Source organism: Monopterus albus, unplaced genomic scaffold (genome assembly GCF_001952655.1).
Source record: "Monopterus albus unplaced genomic scaffold, M_albus_1.0 scaffold135.1, whole genome shotgun sequence".
In the NCBI taxonomy this organism is placed as follows: Eukaryota; Metazoa; Chordata; class Actinopteri; order Synbranchiformes; family Synbranchidae; genus Monopterus; species Monopterus albus.
Genome location: NW_018128015.1, coordinates 626,868 through 651,402, shown reverse-complemented (window position 1 = coordinate 651,402; position 24,535 = coordinate 626,868). Strand labels below are relative to the sequence as shown.

General features: G+C 40.6%; 1 long non-coding RNA gene across 2 annotated transcripts in view; it reads right to left on the bottom strand.

Annotated features, from left to right (window-relative positions):
- LOC109967769 (uncharacterized) overlaps positions 1–24,535 on the bottom strand; it is a 95,073-nt gene that overhangs the window by 23,134 nt on the left and 47,404 nt on the right. For both annotated transcript variants that reach the window (XR_002275984.1, XR_002275985.1), the window contains exon 3: positions 10,678–10,955. This is a non-coding gene — a long non-coding RNA (uncharacterized LOC109967769). The remainder of the gene's footprint in view (positions 1–10,677; positions 10,956–24,535) is intronic.

The following is a 24,535-nucleotide window of genomic DNA, read 5'->3' as shown; positions in this document are numbered from 1 at the left end:
CAAAACTCACAATTGTTTATTCAGTCGGCTTGTGAAGAAATGCAATACAAGAAGGAACCAGGAAGAAGGAAACAAACTGGAGTTTGTGTCATTCTTCTGCTTATCAGAGTCGGAGCTGCAACACCTTATCTCTCAGAATCCTTCTTAATCCTCCTCTGACAGAATCCAGACATGTCATGCTGCTTCAAAGCTGAAGACTGTACGTAAGACAAAAGCTATTTAGATGACAGAGAAAAACAGAAATCTCCCAAAGCAGAGTATAATGGCTTTAGAAAGGGTCAGATAGAGAGATGAAGTTGTGTTTGGGTAAGACTGGAGATGAGAAGACTGATGTGTGTCTTTAAACAGCTGGCTCAGTACCTGCATGTTACAACCATCCTGAAAAGACTACGCTCATTTTGATTTCAGCTGCAGATTTATGAGCCTGTGAATCAAAACACCCCGTTCACCCTCTGGATGTGCTACAGCTTTATCAGGCTTTTTCATGTTGTTAAGATGTGTTTGGGGGTCATTACTACATACTTATTAACCGCTTAGGGATGATTTCAAGGCCACTTTGCTTACCTCAGCAATCTCAGGCTTATCTCATTGCTGAAAACTGCAGAAAGACAAAACGCTGCACAGCTTCATAGGGTAGGTGTAATAACAATTTGGGGTGAGTCACTGCAGGTGGTGTGCTCATAACGCTGTTTACACTCTCTTTGAAATGGGGTTGTTGGATCTTTTAATCATTGTGGCTCAAAGGCATTTGCCCTGCAATTTCTGCTGTTATATAGATTTTCACTTGGGTGTGGTGTGAGGTTGGGTAAAGGGGAGGGCTCAGTGGTTTAGGTAGGTTGATGAGGTAAACTCACTTTACTTTAAAGTAGTATAACTCGGAGATTCTTGATGTGAATGGGAAGCCAAAACAGTCAATTAACTGCAGCCTTCTAATTAAGGAAGGGAATTTAGCAGAGAAGAGATGGGTATAAATAAGCACTGCTGTCTTCTTTCTTTCATTGTCAGCTGTTTTCAAAAGTACAACAGGGGAACTAAGAGATCATCTTGACCTATAATAGTCTGATAAGATGCATGGTTTAAGAAGTCCAACAATATTTAGCAATGAAAGAAGCATTCAGAGCATTTAGTAAAAGTAAAAGCACAAATAATCTAAAAATACTTGAGGATAGATTATTGTTGGGATAGATTCACAAAAGAAAGAGGTTCTGTTACACAAGTCTGTATTCATGGTTTAGAGGGGACATTTCTTTTTGGTCAAGCTTTCTAAATGATCACAACAACTGGACTGCTGCAATCTTTCAGGTGAGAGACATGATCTAAACTCTTTATTACCCATCATGCTCAGCAGACTAACCCTCCTTGATCCCCTGAAACTACCTGTCAGATAAAGGTCAGCTCCGCTTTGACTCTGACATGCATGTCTGTACAAACAACTCCAGGCTAAGACCTTAATCTGCACACCAAAACAAGAAAAAAAAAATCAAGAAGACAGTACAAAGCATAGCTGAAGGAAAGGAAATCCTGCGTTTACTGAAGCATGGTCACAATGAGGCTCTTGTGTGCTGATGTAATGTAGCCTAGCTGCAGCTAATGAATGAGCATGAACGGTGTGCAGAAGTCCAAGTTATCATTTTTATAAGCACTTCAAGTCAGTCTGTGGTTTGACGTTGCATTTCTCTCTTTATTCGGGTAGGAGAACGTCCTTAAGGACAGGCTTACAGATGGAGCAGAGGTGAGGCAAGAGTTTGTGAGGAGGGGGAGTCAGGAAACCCACTGTGTTTGTAATTAGCAGAGTCTGACAGCTGTTTAGGATTTTGACTGTGTTATCATTTGCCCGCCTTCCCCCGTGGCAGGTTGTTATCTGTACCATAGAGAAACTTCACTGGCTTCCACTGACCTCCTGATGAGGTCTTCGAAACTATATCTCACGCCCCAACAGCGGGGGACCCCTAAACATTTAGCATTCATCACACAAAAGGATTCCTTGCCTGACTCAGGCATGTGGTCCCCATTGGGGACTCAGCAGGCATGAGCACAGATGAAAGCCTGCTTCTTTTTCCTGCTCCGAATGTGCCGTGCACACGCCAACTTTGCTGATGAGTGTCTGCCTTTGTTCTGCATCAGACCACACACACACACACATATATATACATATACATAAACACTACAAGACACACATGTGCTTGAACACACTTCCAAACACCCACACCCAATCTCCAAGCGGCAGTCATTCCGACACCCGGTCCCCAGTGGGCTTTGAAAACCTTTTGAAACATCCAAAGCTCTGTGTCTGGAATGATGACGAGTAGCTGGGATTTCAGAAGAGCTGTACTGGATAGATTTACTGATGACGTTAGCGTCCACATTGAACTTTGGTTCTTGCGTGCTCCTTATATACGTTTCCCTCTCTCACATTTTGCTTCATATAGACAGAGTAAAGGAGATGGAGCTGGGGCTTGTATTTGTGCACTTGTATTTTCAGAGTAGAGCAGCAGCAGCAATGTGAAGCTGTCAAGTCTCTGTAGATGTATGATGCACAGCTGAAACTGACGCCTGAGAGAATTGAACTTTTCATTTTCATTAGAATTTCCTAATCTCACTCTTCTCAACATGAATATTGGGAATAACCTAAATACATTTGCAAATAATTTTAAGGAATCACACTGCAGATGTGTGTTCCAGCAAAGCAGATCCACATGTGGAATATGCTAAAGGAAATTACTGGTTACTCTTAGCAAAAAACCTGCACACAGTCTGGGAGGACTACCACAACTCCATGCCACAAAGGGAAATCAAAGTGATGTGTGCAGCTTCTTGCACACCGTGCATTTCAGATGCTGATATTCAGTGTGCATGTCTTAACTGTCTGGTTTGAGAAACAAAGTCAGAATAAAGTGCACAGTACTAAGTCATGTGTAGCCTTTAAGGTACAGTCAGTGGCAAAGGGATTAGCTAAATAACACTTTCAGATTCAAACACAAGCTCTCTGGTGACTGGATTAGCCACAGTCCACTTTTTGTCAGGGCAGTAATTATAATTGGCCTTTGCCAGCTACTTCTCAATCCTCAGACCTTGTCATCTTAATCTCTGCTAATCCTCCTTTGTGTTTGCAGAAATTAGTTTGCAAAGTGGCCTCAATCTGGGTCAATCCTCCGTGCACTTTGGAAAGAGTCTGGTGGGGCTTGTGTGAGTGTGACTTCCCTGTGACACATTTGATGGGAACTTGTAAAGAGGGAGGACGGAGCAGGGGTGCAACGGTGGGCACAGAGTTGGGCAGACACCTATTATCACCATTTTAATTGGAGGTTAGTGGGAGGATTTAGCTGCAGAGTCTGCAGGGAGGCGGACAACAATGGCTTCTAGCAGCACTGTATAAGCCTGGAAATCTGTTTATGGCCACTGTAGAGAAAAATAAGAAGAGAGACTATTGGGCAAATGCTGAGAAGACTTCTTTCTTCTTTCTCAATTTCAATTACGGTGCAACAGTGAGTTTGCCCTTTGACAAAGCAACAGGCAATATTCTTTCAGTGGGTTCCTGAGGCGGTGACCGAAATAGGTCAGATCATGAGCAGAAACATAATAGTGAATGAAAAATGGCCAGCAGAGAAAGGTGAGAAACACTCACAACAATATTGTGAATGGGCAGGGCAATACATCAAGCATTTACATGGCACCTGCCTAGAGACAGACATGAAACGAATAATTGTGATTTCCTTGTAAAACTGGCCTATAGCCAAGAAATAGTCTGGGACATAAACCCCATAAGTATTTGGTTTTTACTCTGTGGCTTTTGTACAGATTAAATTAAAAAGATAAAACATTTTAATTAGTGAACCTAGGAGGTGTTGGTAGGCAGACTTTGTTGGACGGTTGTTTCAGCCTGTTTTAGTCTTTATGCTAAGATATGATAATCAGCTGCTGCTGTGGTGTATTAATCATCTCAACCAATTCTAAATGATTTCCTTAAAAGAAGCTATTTCATGAATTCTGCATGTAAACCAAAGGTTTTTAAACAGTAAAATGGCACCTACATTAATCTCCCCATCCTATATTTCAGCCAACAAACCAAAGGTAAAGATGAAGGCAAGTCAGAACAGTCAACTGCATATCTGAGAACAAGCACACACAAACTGAAACAGAAGCAGATAAGAGTTCATTTGTTCCTGTTATCACATAAGCACACCTTCCGGTTAAGCCACCTTGTAACTGCTGTCATATGGTTCCAAGGTGAAGAGTGGACTCTGTTTAATCTTGTGTGGTTAAACAGCTGGAAGGTGCACTGCTATAAACATATAGAGCCACAGTGTGTTGGAGTGTGATATCACACATGGTCCCCAGTGTTAATGGCTAATAGGCAGGAGAGCTGATGGGGATTTAACATGATAAACCGTAGCTTAACAGGGTTAATGTGCATGAAAGAATGTCTTTTATATCGCTTATGTTGCTCTTTTCCCACATCTGTCTCTTCTCTGGAGCCGTTTCCACCTTCCCGCCTCTCCTTTACCGCTGTCCCCCAAACCTTCTATTTCTCAACTTTGTGATTTTATTATTGATGTTCAATAAGTGTAATCTTGTTGAAGACAGTGTGAAGGTGATGCAATGTCCCCCCCATATATCATACTTTAATACCTAAATGTCTTCATCAGCCTCACATGTTAAATACACTGGGAGTCAGGAGAATTTAAGTAATTTAAGCATTTTTGTAGGTGTGTGGCTCTAGTCTGAAAAAAAAAATCCCCTGAATAACACCTTACCCTGCAGTTCTAATCCTCACACCCATTAATCCTCAGCAGTTAGAAACTAGAGCATCTTTTACAGTATATCAAATGTTGAAGGGCTGGGAGGCAGCAGAAGTTGTAAAGCACAAGTGAAAATCTCCTTAGTGGTTATGAAACGTGTTAGCTCATTTGCAAATCGTCTCACAGGCAGTTTGCAGTTTGTTTTACTTGCCTCATACCTCGTCTCCCTCCACGCACTGTTCAGCATTTCACTCTTCAACAGAAAGAAAATAGAGCAAATGTCTTTCTTTCACTAACCATCTTCATCTTACCATCTGAAACTCCGACACTGTCGCACTGTCTTCCTGCAGGTAGACCCCAAGAGACACTGACCCACTTTTCAACTTTCAACTCTTCTTGACTTTTGTGTGAGAGCAGCAGCAGAAATTCCCCACCTATCAGATCACATGCAGAGAGCCCATACAAGCCCACGCCTCCCTCATGACTAATCAGCTGGAACATGCTTTTAGTCCCAAAACATTGCACACCATCCTCCCCCACAGACAGCGAACTCTTGACTTCCTTACCACACACCATCAGCAAATGGCCGACCCAAATGTCTCAGGTATCACAATAGGGAAAAACCATGTTATCTGACTAATTCAGCTTTGAAAACTAGGACACTGCAGTAGTGGTTGGCAGACCACTGTTACAGCACAAATCTGTCCTACTTATTCCAACATGTTACAACCATTAGTGCTGAAACTATTAGTCTTCAATTCATTTCAATAGAAAAACTACTTATACTTGATAATTATTTAAGTCATTTGTCAAAGAAGAACTTTACATATCTCATGTTTCCTTTGGACCATTAGTCAAAAAAAAAGGTCATTTGTAGATGTCCTCATGGGACACTGTAGCAAACAACTTACACTTGTGACATTTCACTAAACCATTCACTGCGACAGTTAAAAAAAAAACAAACAAAAATATTTACTTGTTGCCATTTACTAGCTTTTTTGCAAAGCTTTCAACCATATCTCTGTCTTCAGCAGCAGATGGAGTTTACTCCATCAGCAAAATGAAGAGCTGTTTCCATAACAACCACAGCATGCTCCTCTACCGATGGATTTCATGAGCTGTGGTCTAAAGTTTAAGTTCCTTTTCTCTGTTTATATAGTTTTTTCTTCTCCATATTTACTTAAATATTAGCAAAAACCTCATCTTTTTCAGTGTTACATATTTCCTAACAACATTTCCTTTCTTCTCTGTCTCAAGTTAAAGCTGACCCACCAACTGAGTCACCACTTTGGCTCTGCTGCAGCCCATATGAAATCTTTGGCTTTTGGTTCCAGCATGGATGGCTCTGGCCTGGCGCTGGTCCATTTGTGATGGAGCATGTTCGTTACCTCAGAGATCACTCAAGGTCACTGTTCAATACTCACATCGCTGTTCCCTGAGGCCGGCAGTGTATTGCAATTTTTTTCTGTCACTCTCTGTGACCACTGAGATAATTGAACTTTTGTCTGTGTCATTAAAAGTCCTGGAGCCAAAGCCCGAAGGCTGACATTCTTGTGGGTTTTATCTTCAGGTTTCGAAGGCAGTTTGATACAGTATGGCTCTGTGCTGGGAGCATCGGTTATCCCTGAATGCTCCTGTGGCTCTCAGTCACTATCTTTGAAATGACAGTGGAATGTTAATTGACCTAGAAATCATGAGGTGATTTTATGTTCAGAGACACATACAAGTATATATACTCTACATACAGTACTCATACATTTGACTTTTGCATTTGCAGCTTCATTTAAATATGAACATGACTGCACTGCAATTTGATCTTTATGCACTTAAGTATTTTGCCTGCAAAGATGAATATTTATTTGAATAAATGAATCATTTCAATGAGTTCTAGTTACTTTGATTGATGTTATTTTTATTATTGTGTCATGCATTTTTACGTGCTGAGCCCACACAGGCTTACAAGACACAGCCAGATCCTGTCTCCCCTATGATTCACCGTATCACTACTTAAACAAGCAAAACATCCTTTCTTTCCATGCTTTAGACACAAAGTTTGACAACTTCAGTGCACACAGACTAAACATCTGTTCTATCTTTTCTACATCTGCACTCAGACATAATCAGAACTAGCGTCATATATTTCATTTAATATCCTTAAATTCCCACAGCAGGGACAGTACGAGAGAAACTGTGGTTCATTCTCAGTCTTTCTCAGCTCACACAACCAGGCTTCATGGATGGTACCTGTTTTCAACAGGGCAACAAGGAGCCTTGGACTTCTTATTAAATGTATGTTCAGTACCATATGAAAGCTTTATCCATTTTTCTTTAAAGTGACTGAATATTTGAACCCATACTAACACTGCACATTGTTTCTATAGTAATATTGTTGCCCAGTTTCCTACATAAACCTAATATTGTTGCCCAGTTTCCTACATAACTCTAAGGTCAAAAACCTTTCAGGAACCCAACACATTTCTCAGTGAGGAGAACAGCAAACCTACATTTCACTAGAATCATTACACCAACGTTACCACCTCAACCAAGCATGAAAACATGTTTGTGACTTTTTTGGACTTAGTAAGGTTTAACTCAGTCATGTCACTGTTCCTGTTAGCACCTAATATCATCTTCCTTAACATTTGGTCAAATTTTTAAAAATGCATCACATTCACCTTATTTGTCTGAACATGGTGAGTGAATCACAGGAATGTTAGTACATGACACTGGAATGTGAACTGATCTGAATGCCAATGGGTGTTTATCTGTTAAGCAGGACATTTGCGCGCGCACACACACACACACACACCTGCCAGTGTGCTTCAGGCTACTGCCTTGTCCAAAGCTGAGAATTCCAGCAGTCACATTCAAATCATCTCATGTAGCTGCTGTTGAGAGGGGCACAGCGGGCTGCAGGTTATAGTTTAACCTCGCTTGTTAAAGCAGTCAGGTAGTGGCAGAACAGTTAGCCAGCATTTCTCCCCCTCTGTGCTACATTTCCACACTAAAATCCTAACAAGCCTATTGCGATTCAGGAGAAGGCGTTTAATTTGCCTGGGAGCCAACATTTTTTCCAGCATGTGTACACAGTAATGAGATTTCCACTGCATTGCTCCAGAGCTTTGAAACCATTCTCACCAAATTTGAATACAGAGGAACAGTTGCAATTCCCCAGAAATAAAACTTTATGGTGAATAACAATAAGTACTGTTGGTTGTCTGTTGGTTTTGCATCATTTTGTTGTTCCTGGGTCTCAAGCATTTGAGAAAAAGATAGTGTTTACTCATTAAATAAAGGAATAAAATGACTCGCACTGCAGCAGAGTGGGCACAGCAGCTTATTATTTGTTGATTATATGCCTTGATTGGTCCTCCTCACAGCTAAAAAGGAATGTTAAATAAATTAAACAAATAAATCATCTGTCATGAAAGACAGTTCTCCGTGGACTGTAGTGTTTCAGTAGCGGAGAACCAGTAAAAGCATAAATTAAAAGTCATTATTATCAGAAGTTTGCAGGCTGAGTCGAAGCTCTGCACAATAGGAAGCACAAATAATCAGCATTGCAGCAAAGTGAGAGCCATGAGTTGACAAAAACAAACAAACTGTTGTGTCTATAAAAGCAACAAGTCCTCCAACCTGTACGACCCACGCAGGTCGTTTGTCTCTTCCCTGTCATACAACCCATGGAAGCAGTTCCTGAAAAAGCACCACTACGCTGCCAAGCGGCATTGCAAGAAGTCTGCCGACATTAACAACAATATAATCTACGTCAAAACGACAAGCTTACCAGACTTTCATCAACATGGAAACGGCTATAAACATGCCTTTGTAATTATGAAGTCATTACAGTTTCAATACAATTGGTCACGTTTTGGTTTAAGAACAAACACGACTTGAAAGACACACATCACACACTGGATTTGAGCCCCACTCACTCCTGTGTTTTGTTTACCTATCCTTCCGCCCAATGACTTTCTGGACTTCCTGCCTCCATATGCCACATCACCTAACTTACTATGGTCACTAGAATTTGCCATAATACATAACTGCTGGTTGTTTTTAGAGGTGGACAGTCTCTATAAAGCATAGAGCAACAAAGCTGGAGTATTCTGGCAAACAACATGTGAATATTGACCAAGTACTGATGTCTCAAGGTGCAAAATGTGTATACCTGCTTTGGATGGTGTTAGGTATTTTTAGTCAGATAGATACTGGATAGATACTTTATGTATTAGAAATGTTTAGTGGAGATAGGATGTCTAGTTAGACTGTTAAATGCTTAGTCATGCTTATGAGTTTCTACAGGGTACATCTGGTCAAGGATAACTAGAGAGAAGAGTTGATGACTGTCAGCAGACAGGGTGTTTAATATTATTATTAGGACGTGTATAACTGTAGCCTTAGCCATAATATGTTCTTATGTTTAATATCACGACATGTTACTAGAGGTCGTGAGAATGTTTTTAGCTACACACCACTTAATCAACAGACACACACACGCACATTGATTTGCTTCATGTTTTGACTACTGCTATGACCAGCTGCAAAGCTGGTAACAGAGACGTCCCGGTTGACGTTTCTGTGTAGTATGGGGCTAGCCCCACCGAGGGGATATAATGTATAGGCCTGGTGGGGTCAGGGGCTTTCATCTTACATCTGCCTGTGTCCAGTTTGGAGGTGCAAGATACCTGAGTATGTAATGTTAATTTTACCTGTGATCCTTTGAATAAATCAGCACTGTTTTGAAGTTACTTGGACTGTCTCGTCTCTCAGAGTTAGCAATGGTAAGAAGAACCATATCCTACAATGGTCACATTCAAAGCAACGGTGAAAAGGCTGTGGTGCTCTGTATGCCCCCAACTACATCAATATACAATGGTTTTATTTCAAAATTGCTTTATTAGAAAAGAGGTGTTCAGCAAGTATTACAAAAATCAACCAGCTCTACCTCTAATACTTAAATTTTTTGAACAAATTAAACGGCGTTAAATAGACCCAGACTTTTAAACAAGTTAGCTGGTTCTTCCTGTCTTTATGCTAAGCTAAGTCTCCTGGTTACACCTTTACATTTAATGTACAGAATGACACTGATCTAATCATCTCTCTCTTGGCCAGAACGCAAATAAGTGCAATTCCCAAAATGTCAAAATATTCCTTTAAATGTAGGCAGATATGATGAGCTCATCACATCATAACGAGACAGTTCCTGCTGTTATTTTTGGTCAGATAATTAAAAAAGATGATCATATCAGACAATAACATGGTTAAAAATACAGTCAGCATTTCAGTGGGGCTGCCCACAGTAGTATCATTGGACAAGCATCTCTCTCTCCCTCTTTCTCTCTCTTGCAGACATTCCCAGATGTATAAGACCATAAAGCATTGAGTCAGAAAGAAAAGGATTGCATGGGGGCAGCTGGAGGGAAATATATGATGTACTTGCAGAAAAACAAACTCCCAGAGCTGAATTAGTCACACCAATACATCATTTAAAAACATTAAGTCACATTTGATGCAAGCCCTCTAAAACCTGACAAAGCCCTACATCACCCCCTCCAGCCCCTGTCCAGGGCCCCATCTGTCATAATCACTCACATATGTTTTGGGATTGAGCCTGGGGCGTCCTCTAAAGGCACCCAAACATACCCAGCCTCTCCTGATTAAATCCCCATAGAACAGACACACTATATGATGCTTAACAAACACTTTGCGGTGACGTTTGATTGGTCTAGACTGCAGTAACACACACACACACACACACACACACCACCCCCACCCTCAGCCATATGGCTCATTCTTATAAATTAGCATGCAAGGAAATGCACTGTAATCATGCAGACACATGGATTTGCTCATTTCTCACAGGGATCGTGTGGAATACCATTTTAAAGCATCTTACAAGGTGCGGTAAAGAATAGGGAAGTAACAATCCACTGACCTTGTGTTTTGATGAGAACCTCACCAGTGACAGCTTCTGGCACCTGCTGGCTCCTTAATTGGAAGAGGTTGAGTGTTATGTTCTCCACGCTCTCTCACCTCTTCTCTCACTGACACACCCCTCCTCCTAACCTTTTCACCCCGCTGGCTTTGTTGCTGCTGGTGTTACCCACAGGGACAGACTGTCATCTTCTTGTTAGTTCCCCGCTGGGCACCCATTTGGGGAACTGGTGGGAACAACACAGGGGGATGGTATGCTGGAGCAACTTTCAGAAGACCCTAGAAGGAGGGAGATGAGTGTCATTTGAGGTGTGAACTGTACATTCTTGTTTGCATTTTAGACTCACCTGCTTCTTCTTTCTCCCTATGGCCCAGTGTCTGTTACATTCCTTGAAGCTGTTTATCGTGTTCATCTGTCTTTATGGATGTGTTCACGCCTTCTAATTCTACATGCTGCGTGTTTTATTGTTGTAATTAATCTTTAATTCAACATCAAAGACTCTGCTGTACTGACAATAAGCTGGCTCCTCTTTACACTGAAATAAAATTAAATAACAGATACAGGCATCCTGTTATTAGAGGTTCAATGTGACGTCCAGCATGACCACAACCATGTATATAACACACACTGGAAACAGAGCATGGATCAGGCTGCATATTTCTGTCCAAACCCAACCCATGCACAAGAGGGCAACATCCGACCCAGACCCAGCAATTTTATAGTAGCCTATATAATGTCTGAACTCAACCTGAGCCCTATGCAGTTGAATTTGTTTGGTGTTTTTCCCCTTGTTAGGTATTTTTAGTCAGATAGAAATTGGATAGATACTTTATGTATTAGAAATGTTTAGTGGAGATAGGATGTCTAGTTAGACTGTTAAATGCTTAGTCATGCTTATGAGTTTCTACAGGGTACATCTGGTCAAGGATAACTAGAGAGAAGAGTTGATGACTGTCAACAGACAGGGTGTTTAATATTATTATTATGACGTGTAGAACTGTAGCCTTAGCCATAATATGTTCTTATGTTTAATGTCACGACATGTTACTAGAGGTCGTGAGAATGTTTTTAGTTACACACCACTTAACCAACAGACATACACATTCACACATTGATTTGCTTCATGTTTTGACTACTGCTATGACCAGCTGCAAGGCTGGCAACAGAGACATCCCGGTTGACGTTTCTGTGTAGTATGGGTCTAGCCCAACCGAGGGGATATAATGTACAGGCCTGGTGGGTTCAGGGTTTTTCATCTTACATCTGCCTGCGAGCAGGTTGGAGGTGCAAGATACCTGAGCGTGTAATGTTAATTTTACCTGTGATCCTTTGAATAAATCAGCACTGTTTTGAAGTTACTTGGACTGTCTTGTCTCTCAGAGTTAGCAATGGTAAGAAGAGCCAAAAAAGTCCTGCACCCTTATCATTAAAGAAAGCAGACATCTGAGTGCTCCAGCTGTCTAGCCTAAAGTCTGACCTAAACTATATGTCTCAAACCCTCATGTACAGAGGGGCCCTGTTGGGCCCGGTGAGGGCATCCACAGGCTCATTGGAAATACAATGTACACCAGTAACATTACTGCATTCAAATCAGTCAACTTTCTTAATAAATCAGTTTACTTCATATCCATATGGCAGAGTCTCTTCAAACTGAACTGTTGTTGCTATGCAGGGAGATATTTTTTACCAGCATCTCTGGTGCATCTGTTTTACAGTTTTACCAGTTGGCTTGTTTAACCTGTGTGATCATCTGACCATTCAAGTTTCTGGTGCAGTATAACTTCTTTTTAGTAATGTCACTGTGTTCCCAGCTCTTAGTAAGTGCAAAGAAGAGAGAAATGATGGGCAAAACTACTTACATAAGACACAAGTGGTAAGAAATTAAAGTTACTACTATCCTTCTGGTAGGAAGATACGGTTATTCTTGACTTCTGCTCAATATTTTTACCATTACACTGGACTTCATGATGGATTTTCAAGTGGAAGTCAGTGCAGAGTGTGACTACAGCTCCGATTACTTAACCTGCCCATCCACGGCTGTGGGTGTGTGTCAGTGGTTTTGCTGAAGACTTTCAATAATTCACTGTGTCAGAGTTCGGCTGTGTGCAGGGAGGAGTTTGGGCGTTAATATTTGATGTCCTCCTTTCTATCTGTGAGCTGGTATGAAGCTGATGGATGACCCCTGATATTTGTGTGTGTCAGTGTTATTCATCAAACTAATGTGGGAGAGGGAAAGAAAGAGACAGAGACTCATCCAGACCGTCTTGGCTCATAAAAAACTTTTTGTGCATTTTCTTTTACTTTAGCAGTCTGCCAAAATATCCTACAGATAAATCATGAATGATTAATTGTAAACCTGTAAAGGTTTATCTGTTACTCAGGCCAAGCTACGTGTTTGTAAATGAAAACCACTGGAACAAAACACCAAATAATATATAAGATGTAACTTTAATGTTCTTGTGGTGAAACTGAGCAAAGCAAATACAGAACCAGGGTTAATTTGGGCCTGTAACTGTGTTTGTGCTATGTCGCTGCATTAAGAAGATCCACTGTTGGTCCAACATGATCGCAATGCCCACCCTCCTCACCAGGGATTAGTGTTTGGTTTATGATTCACACCTTCAGGTCGGTAAAGTCTGTGGTATCAGATGAGGGTTGTATTTCGTCCTGACGGTCATGAACTCCTGTTGTGACCCAGGGAAGCTCTCCTCTACTAAGCCAGTTTAGGTTTCCTCACAGATAAAAGGAACATCCTTTCTAGATCTTCTGAAGGAAAATTATTTCTTGCTATGTGCAAAAGAATAAAATACATCCTTTCATACACTGTGACATAGCTTTCCTGAGGCATCCGATTCTGATGGTATCACTAAAACTGCCTGTATAAACCAGTGTCAAAACACAGCTTTTTGTTGCGTCACCTCCGCACATACATTTTCACACATTAGCCTGTGATCCACTGGGTGCTGTAACACTGCTGACTGCCAATCCATACTGCACCAGAGCTGAGGCTTCTTATAAGCAAGTACAAGGCACAGACACGCATGCACATGTTTCTTTACACTGAGGGCATGAGGCCGACTGTTCCAGCAGATATTCATTCATAAATTTGTTTTCTGAATGTTTCCCACTCTCCACTTAAACATGCTAATCAGGACAGCTCAGAACCAAGGTCATATACTTCCCCAAATGAGAATGCCACAGGAGGACACAGGGTGTGCCTGTGTGAGAGAAGACACACAAATCAGCCTGCTCTCAAAACCTTTACGTAGGTGTGCAGCCGTGGCCTAAGAACAGTGAGTATTAGGCAAAGCTGCTGGTTTCCAGCTCTGAACTGTACGTGATGTTCTGTTGTGATGTGTCATGATGAAAAGATCATCTCAACTGGAGCCCAAAATGCCCCACCCTGCCTGTCCAAACATTCACAGGCAAATCCTTGTGTTTCAGCTTTATACTGTGTGTGTCTGTGAAAATTTATTTTGCATTCACTCTTCTCCAAATAGATTAACTCAGAACAGGAATGAGTGATTAATGGAACTATGCTGAAATTTATCTTGAAGTGACAGATGTGTACCAGGTGTGCAAAAGTATCCAGCCAAACAAACAGCGAAACATAAAATCACTATATTTTCAGCAGAACTCAGCAGTCGGACTGTGTGACTGCTCTTCTCTCCACATCTCAGGAGAGGTTGGTTAGTAAAATATTATCAAAACCAACAGCACTGTGGCCATGACTACAAAAACATGACAGGGGCCTAAAAAACAAAAACAGAACAAAAACACAGTGCTCATAAAGAGCCTAAATGTAAAACTCACCACAGTCTGATTGGCTGCAGGTTACCTGCTGGAAGGCCAAGGCTCATTTTGTTTTCAAAATATAAAACAGCTGAGACTTGCTGCTACATTGCCAAATGCAATCCATCATTTCAAACAAGACCGTAATGGTAATGTTTTCCAAACACAACATAAAATCAGTGCTGTTGCAGTCCTGTAGACATCAGCTCTCCCAGATTTGATGATGGCGATGAAATTATTAAGCATTTCCAGCTACATGTTATCATCTGCTGGGACTCCAAGTTAGTTCTGCCTCCTCACCACCACAATTACGAACACACAATGATGGAAAACGTGAAAATATTTGCATTAGGTGCTAGAAAAATGAGTTTGTCTTAATTTAAAGATGGATAACTTTTGAGTAAATCTAAACTTTTTCCAATTTTTTATGTGTCTGACTTTCAGCAGATGAGACAAATCTGCAGCACATCACACAGCAGAGGCCTCTGTCTGTGGTGAGCACATCAGTGGCTTTGGGCTGATTGTAGTAACGTGAAACTACACTTTAACATCCTTATACAAAGCCCCTTTCTTTGTGCTGTTGTGTTATCCTCAGGATTTTGTGGAACATGTGATTATTTGCACCTGTAGAACTAAAGCCTTGGAGAAAAATGTCATTTAAGCTATAGTCAAATATTTTCCTTAATCTTTATTGACACCCTCCTAACAAGATTGTACAAATTGGCACAATGTGCTAAAATGTGTTCAGACAAAAACAATGCTTGTCACATTATAAGAAAATTACAAAACTAAGCTCCAGACTCTTCACAATTTATGCGTGCATACTTTTTAAATGTTAGTGTTGTTTAAGTGAGAGAGAAAGAGACGGTTCTTGCTTCTTGGCACTCCATTAAGTTTGAACCTGTGTTTACTCTCATTTCAGGAAGCTTATCTGAGATAACCCACTCTAATTAAGCACTGCTAATGCATCATTTGAGCCAAAACTCCTGCAGCACAAACAGTGTGATTCATTCTAAAACATTACAATCTCAGAGTTGGAAGTCTCTGTGTTGTTGATTTGCTCCTGTGGCTTGTTGCCTCAGAAGCTGATCAAACTGCATCCGGCCTCCGTCTATCTTAGAAGAGTGGGACTCAGTTGGAGAAATGCAATTAGTTTTCACTCTTAGCTCTTTCACACATACTGACTGGGGATGTGACTGACGCTCCATGTACCTAGACACATCAGAAACAACACACTGCAATGCAATACACATGGAATACCTTCCAGCTAGAGCATTAAACCACAGTGTAAACAAGGCGTTTCTACACATGGTAAACAAAAGGACAATACAAAGTTTGCATAAAGTACACACGAGCTACAACTAACCTGCAACAACAAATATACTGAGTGAAATGTTCTAATAGGCATATCTGGTAGGTCTGTAAAACATTCCTTGAATTATTTCAGTTGTTTTCCCCACAATATCCAGTCTTGAAATAAAATATCAGTTGTTTATAGAGTTATGTTTACTCACTCACTCCCATTATCCACACCAGGAAAACCACGAAGCACTTTCTTCACTAGGAAATACTGTATGTTGCCAAGGAGAATAACATTTAAAATACATTTGCTAAATCGAATAAGTAAAATATAAATGCAATTTTTAGGAGAACGCGCTGAGGTAAAAAAATGAAATAAATGCAAAACATATGAATGTGTAGCTATATCACAGATGTGTGTTTTACTACAAAGCAGCTTGTTTGCCAACTAAGTTTTCAGATCTTTATTCAATAGCCTGGAGTTTTTATTGCTGAATGATAAATGATGGAATATGAAACCACTGACACTGGTCTGAAAACCTGAATACAAGCAGGCAGTGCAAATTAAGTCAGTGGGCAAAATGGTAAACACTGTCTTTGTGCTATACGCATATCAAAATATTGCTTACACAAGTTAAACTATGCACAAGTGTAAACTGGCGTTGTTAAGAGTCACACTGTATCTATAGTATGCGACACGGCTTGATTGGTTTAGATGTTTATAAATGCCTAGCACCCGGAGTGAAACTACACTCAGAGACAAGGAGTTGTGATGTTTCTCACTGTTTTATTAACCTGAGAGATTCATTAGGCCTCCAAGGCCGCAGTACATGGATCAGCTCTCTCCTGCATTTGTCCCTGGGGTGACCATGACAGCAGCACTACCGCTGTAACGCTTCTGGCTTCACATTATGAGAGCAGCACTGTTCAAGTCTCAACACTGCAGTAAACTGGGGGCTCTTCCCTCATTATGTTCCCACTACTGCAACAAGTTCAAGTTCAGGAGAGTCAATCATTAAACACTATGTATGTGTATAATGGCTTTCAGCATTTCTTTGGTGAACTTCACTGAGTTATTTATATGTACAGGAAGACAAAGCGACTGAATGTGCTGTTGTCTCCACTCTGCTGTTGGAGGACAGGGTGGTCAGGTGATTTAATGGGCCTCCGCAGTGCTCGGGGCTTTAGGGAATTTATTGGAGGAGCCAGGGTCTACTGGTGACACCTCATATATCAACCACCTCCTCCTGACAGAAAATCACAAAGGTTTAAGCTTTGACTCCTCTGTAGACAAAGCTTAAAGAATGATCGACATTTTATTACACTTTGCAATGTTCTCCAGAGTATATGAACTAAAGATGGGAAGGGCAACTCGGACATCGAGGGCCTGATGTACAGCATCAGATGCACTTTCATTCCAATTATGTATGTTTAGGCTTTGTCTTTATCCAAACACGTCAGACATATTCAAATATTAAAAAAGGGATCACCATTACAAGTTTAACAGCTGTACATTTTCAGCATATCACTATGCATCAGGCTTCACGAGGATATTATCAGTCAGACTCTTTGTATTAGATACAAGTTCACATAGAAAGCATTAGTCCGGCCAAGATTGTAAATGGAGAGACAAAGAACATGTGACTCACAAACCACATAGGGATATTTTAATGCTTTTATATGCACATGAATAAAACAATGTGCGATGCAGTGAGTGTAACAGTAAAAGAAAATATCTAGCAAGAACATTGCCAGGAACCAAAGAGGGCAGAATGAGCAGTATGAGAAATGTTTGTTTCCTCCTCAAACAACAATGCAAATCCCTATGGACATCAGGCACCTTATGTTTCAGACATTACAAGTGGGATATCTGCCACAGTTATTATTGTAAACAACACAATATAAGCCAGATGGGATTGGCTCCAGCCCCCCGTGACCCTCTTCACGATTAGCAGTATAGATAACGGATGGATGGATAAACAATATAAGCCAATGCAAAAATGGATGAGTGTAACAATAGTAACTAAAGGCGACATGGGTTAGCTAAGCCACAATTAACTTTCTCATGAAGCCTACAAAATCTAAGTCTAAGCATAAATCTAAAATGAAAGTTGTAGCTTTCTGGTTGCATATGCTGTTGCATCCTGAGAGGGGAAATGAAAACACTTTGCCTACTCTTACCATGATGTCGCTCAAGCTGGATGAATAGATTGGATGAGCTGAATCAATGCTGAGAGATGGAGAGAGATGACAAGGTGAGAGAGAATGAATGGTGTGAAAAAAGGGGAATCTGAGGTGAGACAGAAAGAAAAAGTAAACCTATGTAACCCCTCAGCCTGGGCATTGTTGAGCTGAAGTCCCCTTTGGCTGAGTGGCGGCATCCAAGAAGGATCATACCATAACAATGATACAGAGTGGGGTCTTTGGTCATGGCCTGGGGAAAATCCATTATACATGTCCCTGCATTCATTATGTGTCAGGCTGCATGCAGCAAGTGCCTTCTTCTCATCCACTTCACCTTGACTGACTCAATTTCCCACAAAAAGAACTCTTTAGAAACTAACTGCATGACAAATGTGCACTTAATGAATGCAGAAGATAAAATACATTAGACTTTATGTGCATAGGTGTGAGAGACTGTTGGGAGCGTCTGTAGACATGCATCTACAGTGTTGACTCTTGATTATGTTTATTCACTTCCTTGTTTAAAGTAGTTGTTCTACACAAACATTCTGAAAGTGTTCACCTGCCTGTAATGGAAATGTGGACTAAGATAAGAACATTTTGACACACACACACACACACACACACACACACACACACAAACACACACTTTATCACAAGGCTGCCAGGCAACTGTGTGCTCATCATGTTTGCCAGTGTGGAAACGCTGATCTGTGGCTGCTGATTGCAAGTTGTGTTTACATTATACCCTGAATGGAATGACTGTTGCATGAAGGAAACTCCTCGTGCACTGACTGGCATTTAAGGAGGCAGGGGAATGAAAACATGATTAAAACATAAAACAAGGCCATGACTGAATTCTTTTTAGCAGCTAAACAGGCATCGTCTTCAAAGTTTTTCTTTTATTTCTTCTCAAGGAACTGTGTTAAGTCACATGACAGTCAGGTAACTGATGCTCATTTCAGAATCAGAATCAGCTTTATTGGCCAGGTGTGTCGGACACACGAGGAACTGGACTCTGGTACAGTGTCTTTCAATGTGCATGTACATATCCTTAGGTAAGGCATTTACACCTCATTCTGCTATAAAAAGCTCAAGATGAATATCTTTTGTTCTGATGCTTGGAGATAGCGTGTGCCAGTTCCAGCTTTCAAATGAACCATATACAGTACAGTAAGTGGAACAAATCCCCAGATTAAGGTGATAGTTTAAGCATTTACCATTTGATTTAATGAGGGTGTGTGGTGGCTTACCGAAAACAACTTAATATTATTACTAAGAAGTGTTTCTGATTGTTTTAAATTTAATAGATGAGATTATTAAACATATTAAATTGCAACAAGATACCAGATTTCAACTCATCCTTGCTTATAGTTTCTCAATAGTTTGTTCTTTTCCACAGATGCCTCTTAATGTACATGCTGAATGCTAAAAAAAAAGAAAGAAAAATAATCTGTTATGCTTCTATTAACTCAACAAAGATACATTAATCATATTGCAGATGTGCTGTAATCTTTACAGTCAAATTATAAACACAATGAATGAACACTGTGTGCAAACTTTAAAAAAGTGTGTGGGCTGTTGGCTGCAGCTGAGACCGAGTCAAGGACTGAGAGAACAATGAGCCATCTGGTAGATGAGATCACTCCTTTAAGACAGGGTGGAGCTGGTGATGGGGACTGCAGATGGACTGAATCCAGACCAACATGGTTATAACAGTACGGACAGACTCTGATAGGTCATAGGTTTGGCCAAACCTGCTAGAACTGAGCGGGACCTTTTTCAGAGATTCTTATCCTACCTTATCAGAAATGTGCCCTTGCATGTATTCGATGGGTCAACTCAGCATCTTGCCATATGACCAGCGGTGGCAAAAGTACACATATTTGTTACTGAAGCAGAAGCACAGATTCAAACTCTGCTTGAGTAAAAGTAAAAAAGGCTCCGAAGTGTACTATACAAAGTATACAATATATAAGTAGCCCTTTGAAGGCCATTTCTACCAGCTGTTTCTGTGCAAACCTGGCTGAACCTCGTGACATATTTGTTATATTTTCAGGACAATTAAACCACTTTAACTTCAAATAAAATAAAAAAAATATACAACATTTTTTAACATGGACTAATGAGAACACATTTCAGGTTGAACTAAGCCTTAAAGGATGGCCTTTTCAACAATCCCCATACGGAGACTAAAACCAACAACGAACTGCATTTACTCACTGTAAACATCTGGCAGTCTCCAAACTGGATTAGCTTATTCGTCCGTGCTACAGACCTCTGTTGTTGTTCAAAAACAATTTAAAACACATCAGTCAAACACACCACTGCAATGGCTGATATGTTTCTTCACTGCATATCACAAGACCTGCATATTTGTAAAAGAAATGTTGCCCTAAAAGCAAAGCAAAGCTTGTTTATATAACCCCTTTCTATACCCAGGTTACAAAGTGCTTCACAGTAGGATAAAAACTGAAGGATAAAACGCTATGACCATAACGTTTTACTGCATCTGGAGTAGAGCGAGACTCAACTGTGCATGTGCAAGGTCTCTGTGAAAGTGTGAAGAGCTAGCGGACTGTAAACAAAGCAAAGAGCTTGTAATGAAGCAACATGTCACCCAGTGCAGCGGTGCACGATTTGCAGTGCAAAAAAAAAAAAATCAATAACTCTAATCAAATGTATTAAAACAAAGAAAGGAGGCTAATTTGAAAATATAAGGAGTAGAAATGACAGATTTGTGTCAAAATATAAGCAGTAAAAGTAAAAAGCTGTCAGACAAATAAATACTACAGTACAGATACCTGTACTTTGTTTCTTTCCACTTCTGCAAATGACATTTGGCAAAAAAGTTCAGCCAAGTTGTCAGACAACCCCTGCTGCACTGCCAAACTGGCCTCAGGGCAGAGATGATGTTTGTCAGCTCCCTCTCCATCAGTCAGTTCATCTCCATTCAGTCCAGGCTTTCAGCCCTGTCCACAGTGTTTGCCTCTGTGGACAGTTCGCCACATAAATGTCTTCCTCTGTAGAAATCTATGATGATAGATGCTTCGACTTTCATCATGGTCGTTACTATAAAAGGTTGTTTTTCGTATTAATTCCGCAGCAGCGTCACGACACTGTGTTTCAATGTGCGCTGTAGCAGTAAAACGAATCACAGCAATATAACAACTGTGATGAAGAAGGTTGTGCAAAAAAATCTATTTAACATCAACTCTATCATTTGTGTTTGTGATATAATCACCAAACATAAGAACGCATGTGCGGTGTGATCACACCAAACCTCATCCTCCAACGCACACACCACCACCTATGTGCGGTGTGATCACACCAAACCTCACCCTCCAACGCACACACACAAACACACAGTCAACACTTGAGTACAACCATGATGTGATTTATGAGGCCTGCGCTGGACGCTGCTCTGCAGGGTAATGTATTAGGCTCTTATCTGCCTCTCCTGTAGAAGACGGCCCTCGTATCATTTAGGAGAGGAGAGAAGCATTATAAACCATCACAACTAGATGTTCACACACCCACAGAACAGCAGCGAGAGGAGGAGCGCAGCAGAAATACATTCATTTTGATGGGAAGCTGGGTTTGCTAGGAGTGCTAGGTGGGAAGGGAGTGTGAAATGTAGAGTGAGGTCAGGGAATGAAGGCTGAGTTGTTAGGAAAACACTTAGATGAGTTTTTGGAAAGCGATAAGATGAAAAGTTGTTGAAATTTCAAAAGATAAAAACTGCCTCATCTGTGCGGGGAATTTCTGAGGCTGCTTTGTCTTCAAGGACAGCAACAAAACACAACCTGTTAAATCAGATTCAATCTAATAAGCTTTCATGTTGTCTGAATACTAATAAAGCACAGAGATAGCTGGAAGGAAATACAATAATGTTCCCACAGAACACCTTACTATCAATAAATAAGCCAAGCTGTACAGTGCAGCTGATGTCTGTGTGTAGGTGTAGTGTGCTATGCATACAGAAAACAAAAGTGTATGGGAGGAGATACAGTACATTTTCTTCTTTCATGTGTGCAGTAGCTGCTTGCAGTCTGCACAGCTGGAGCCACAAAACCCAACAAAAGCCAAACTTTGCTTCTGCATCATTACCCCCTGTACCCTGTACCCTGTACTGTGTGTACAGTAATGACTGTACTGCTGTTTGTTTGTTTCTTGGTTTGATCACAGCACAACTCAAAAAGTAGAGTGAATTTCAAAGATTTTTTTTGATCGGTTAGTTTGAAGTACCTCCTATGTATCCCTCGGGTACAGTACAGTATAGATGTTGATCTGCTATCTGTGGGACCCTGCAGGTTTGGAGGTTTGGACTCCTCCTGACTGGAAATGGAGCAGATGTCTCCAGATGGTTGACCATACCTCTCTTTTCTGTCTGGGTAAACACACACTGAGCAGATGTAAACACACCTCATAGAAGCAGCTCAAACCAAAGTAAAGCACACGAGCTTATATAAGTGGTGTAACATTTAACAGTCTTAACTTTGAGACTCAAACTGCATTTCCTTGAACTCTGCTTGTGATAGGCAATCCATCACAGTCAGCACTTTGTTGTCCTACATCTTCATGCAGTTTCAAGCAAGGAGCTTTAAAAAAAAAAACTCTTCTTGTTGGGGTGTTTAAGGACACACGGACACGAGATGTGCAAAGCAGGCTGCAGAAAAGCATGAGCTATGTTTTCAAAAACCCAGAAATCAAACCAGGACATTGTGAACAAGGAGAAGTTGATCAGGTTATGTCAAACTGAAAATAAAATTCTGTTTGGTCAGCATTGTATTTAAAAAAAAAAAAAAAAAAGGGTTTTATGTATTTATCTGCACTAACAGTGCTGCTGATCTTGGTGTTTCTCTGAGGGCTTCGAAGTTTGGTTCTGACCAAAAATGTCAAAACTCTACTTTGATTGGTCCAACGTGTGTCAGCAGGCATAAAGAAATCAACTGGCACACAGGTAGTTAAGCAATGTGGGGCTCCATGACTCTGTACGGTACTCCATGCCACGATTCGAATCACTGGGCACCATACAGAGGTCTGAGGTTAGACAACCCATTACTCCACCACCAAACATGAAAGAGAGAGCTAATGAAAAGTGAGGAGGATTAAAAGTTTCTGTTTGGCTGGTGTGGTGTGTTTTGAAACATGAACAAAAAAAAACAAAAAAAAAACCCCAGAATGGCCCTTTAAACTTTGCCGCCTGCTATATGCAAAGATTTCATCTAAACAGATTCAAACACTCCTTCATCCATTGTGCCATCTCTCTGCCGAACTCGGTGAGGAAGTGGTGACCTAAATATGATTTTTACAGCACGTTATGCAGGGAACTCGGTTGCTTAGAGCAACGTGCAGAGATTTAACTATAGTCTTTAATGTCTGCGCACCCATTGTGGTTGCTCATGTCTAAACTATGCTTGGAATTTTGGTTTCATTTGTGTTTGTTTGGAGCCCTTTCTTCCCAGATCCACCTGATTCACAGCTTGAATAGAAAGGCATCTCACTGAAGACACGTAGCAAAACCCCTGCAGGTATTTTCCCATCACTTATGCCAAAAATAATATCTCATTGACTTGAAGTGTGCAGGCGCTTATGCAGACATTCACCATAGAAATGTGTGTGCTCATGGGGCATTTGTTGGGTTTGTCACAATAATAATAATAAAGTTTAGACCTTATTATGTAAAGTGTCCTGAGATGATTTCTACTGTGATTTGGCACTACAGTGATTTAAAAAAACCAAAACAGTATAATGCAGACATTGTTTCTGGAAACACAAGCTGCTTTTCATTTTAAATAATATGAGCAGAAACGGAGATTGACAGAACATCTCAGCTGATAAATCTAAAACTATACACTAGTGGCAAGAGGATTTTTTAAAAATCATAATAATTACATGCCAAGACTGTTATGCTTATGTGCATGTGTCCACAGAACTGAACACACAATAAACTGTAGTAAACTGTGAGTGTGTGACTCTTGCACAGTGTCCTAAGGCCTGGGCGAGGGGATACTTCTGCAATAAATACAACTGATGCAATAAACATGAGGGACTCCAACGGGCAGTCAGAGAGAACAGCATCTGTTCAACAGGCACACACACACACACACAACCATGAAAACTCCTGCACACACATACACAAAGACATATAAACCTAAATAAAAGATACATATAAAAGCCTGACATCAAAACTCTAATAACAGTGACTTAAGTAACTGTTACTGTGACTATAGTGCTTCAGTTGAGTGTGTTTCTAGACAAGGGTCAAGTTACTGATGGAAGGAATGAACAACATACAGAACATTTCTCAAACCAAGGAAGAAAAAATCTATCAAACTAACTGTAATTTATTTATTATTTTTCATGAAGTGTTACATCATTTTGCCTACCTCCTCTAGGTCTTTAATGAAGCCAGGCTTTCTTCTTCATTGGTCACATCTCACATTAATCAACTCTCTGTCTAACTTAAAGACAGCCATTGTACAAGACAGGCTGCAGAATTGAATCCACAGTGGAACAGTAAATGAGATGAACTTCACATCTGCTGTGACAGGGCCATCTACTTGATGTGGTACGCTCT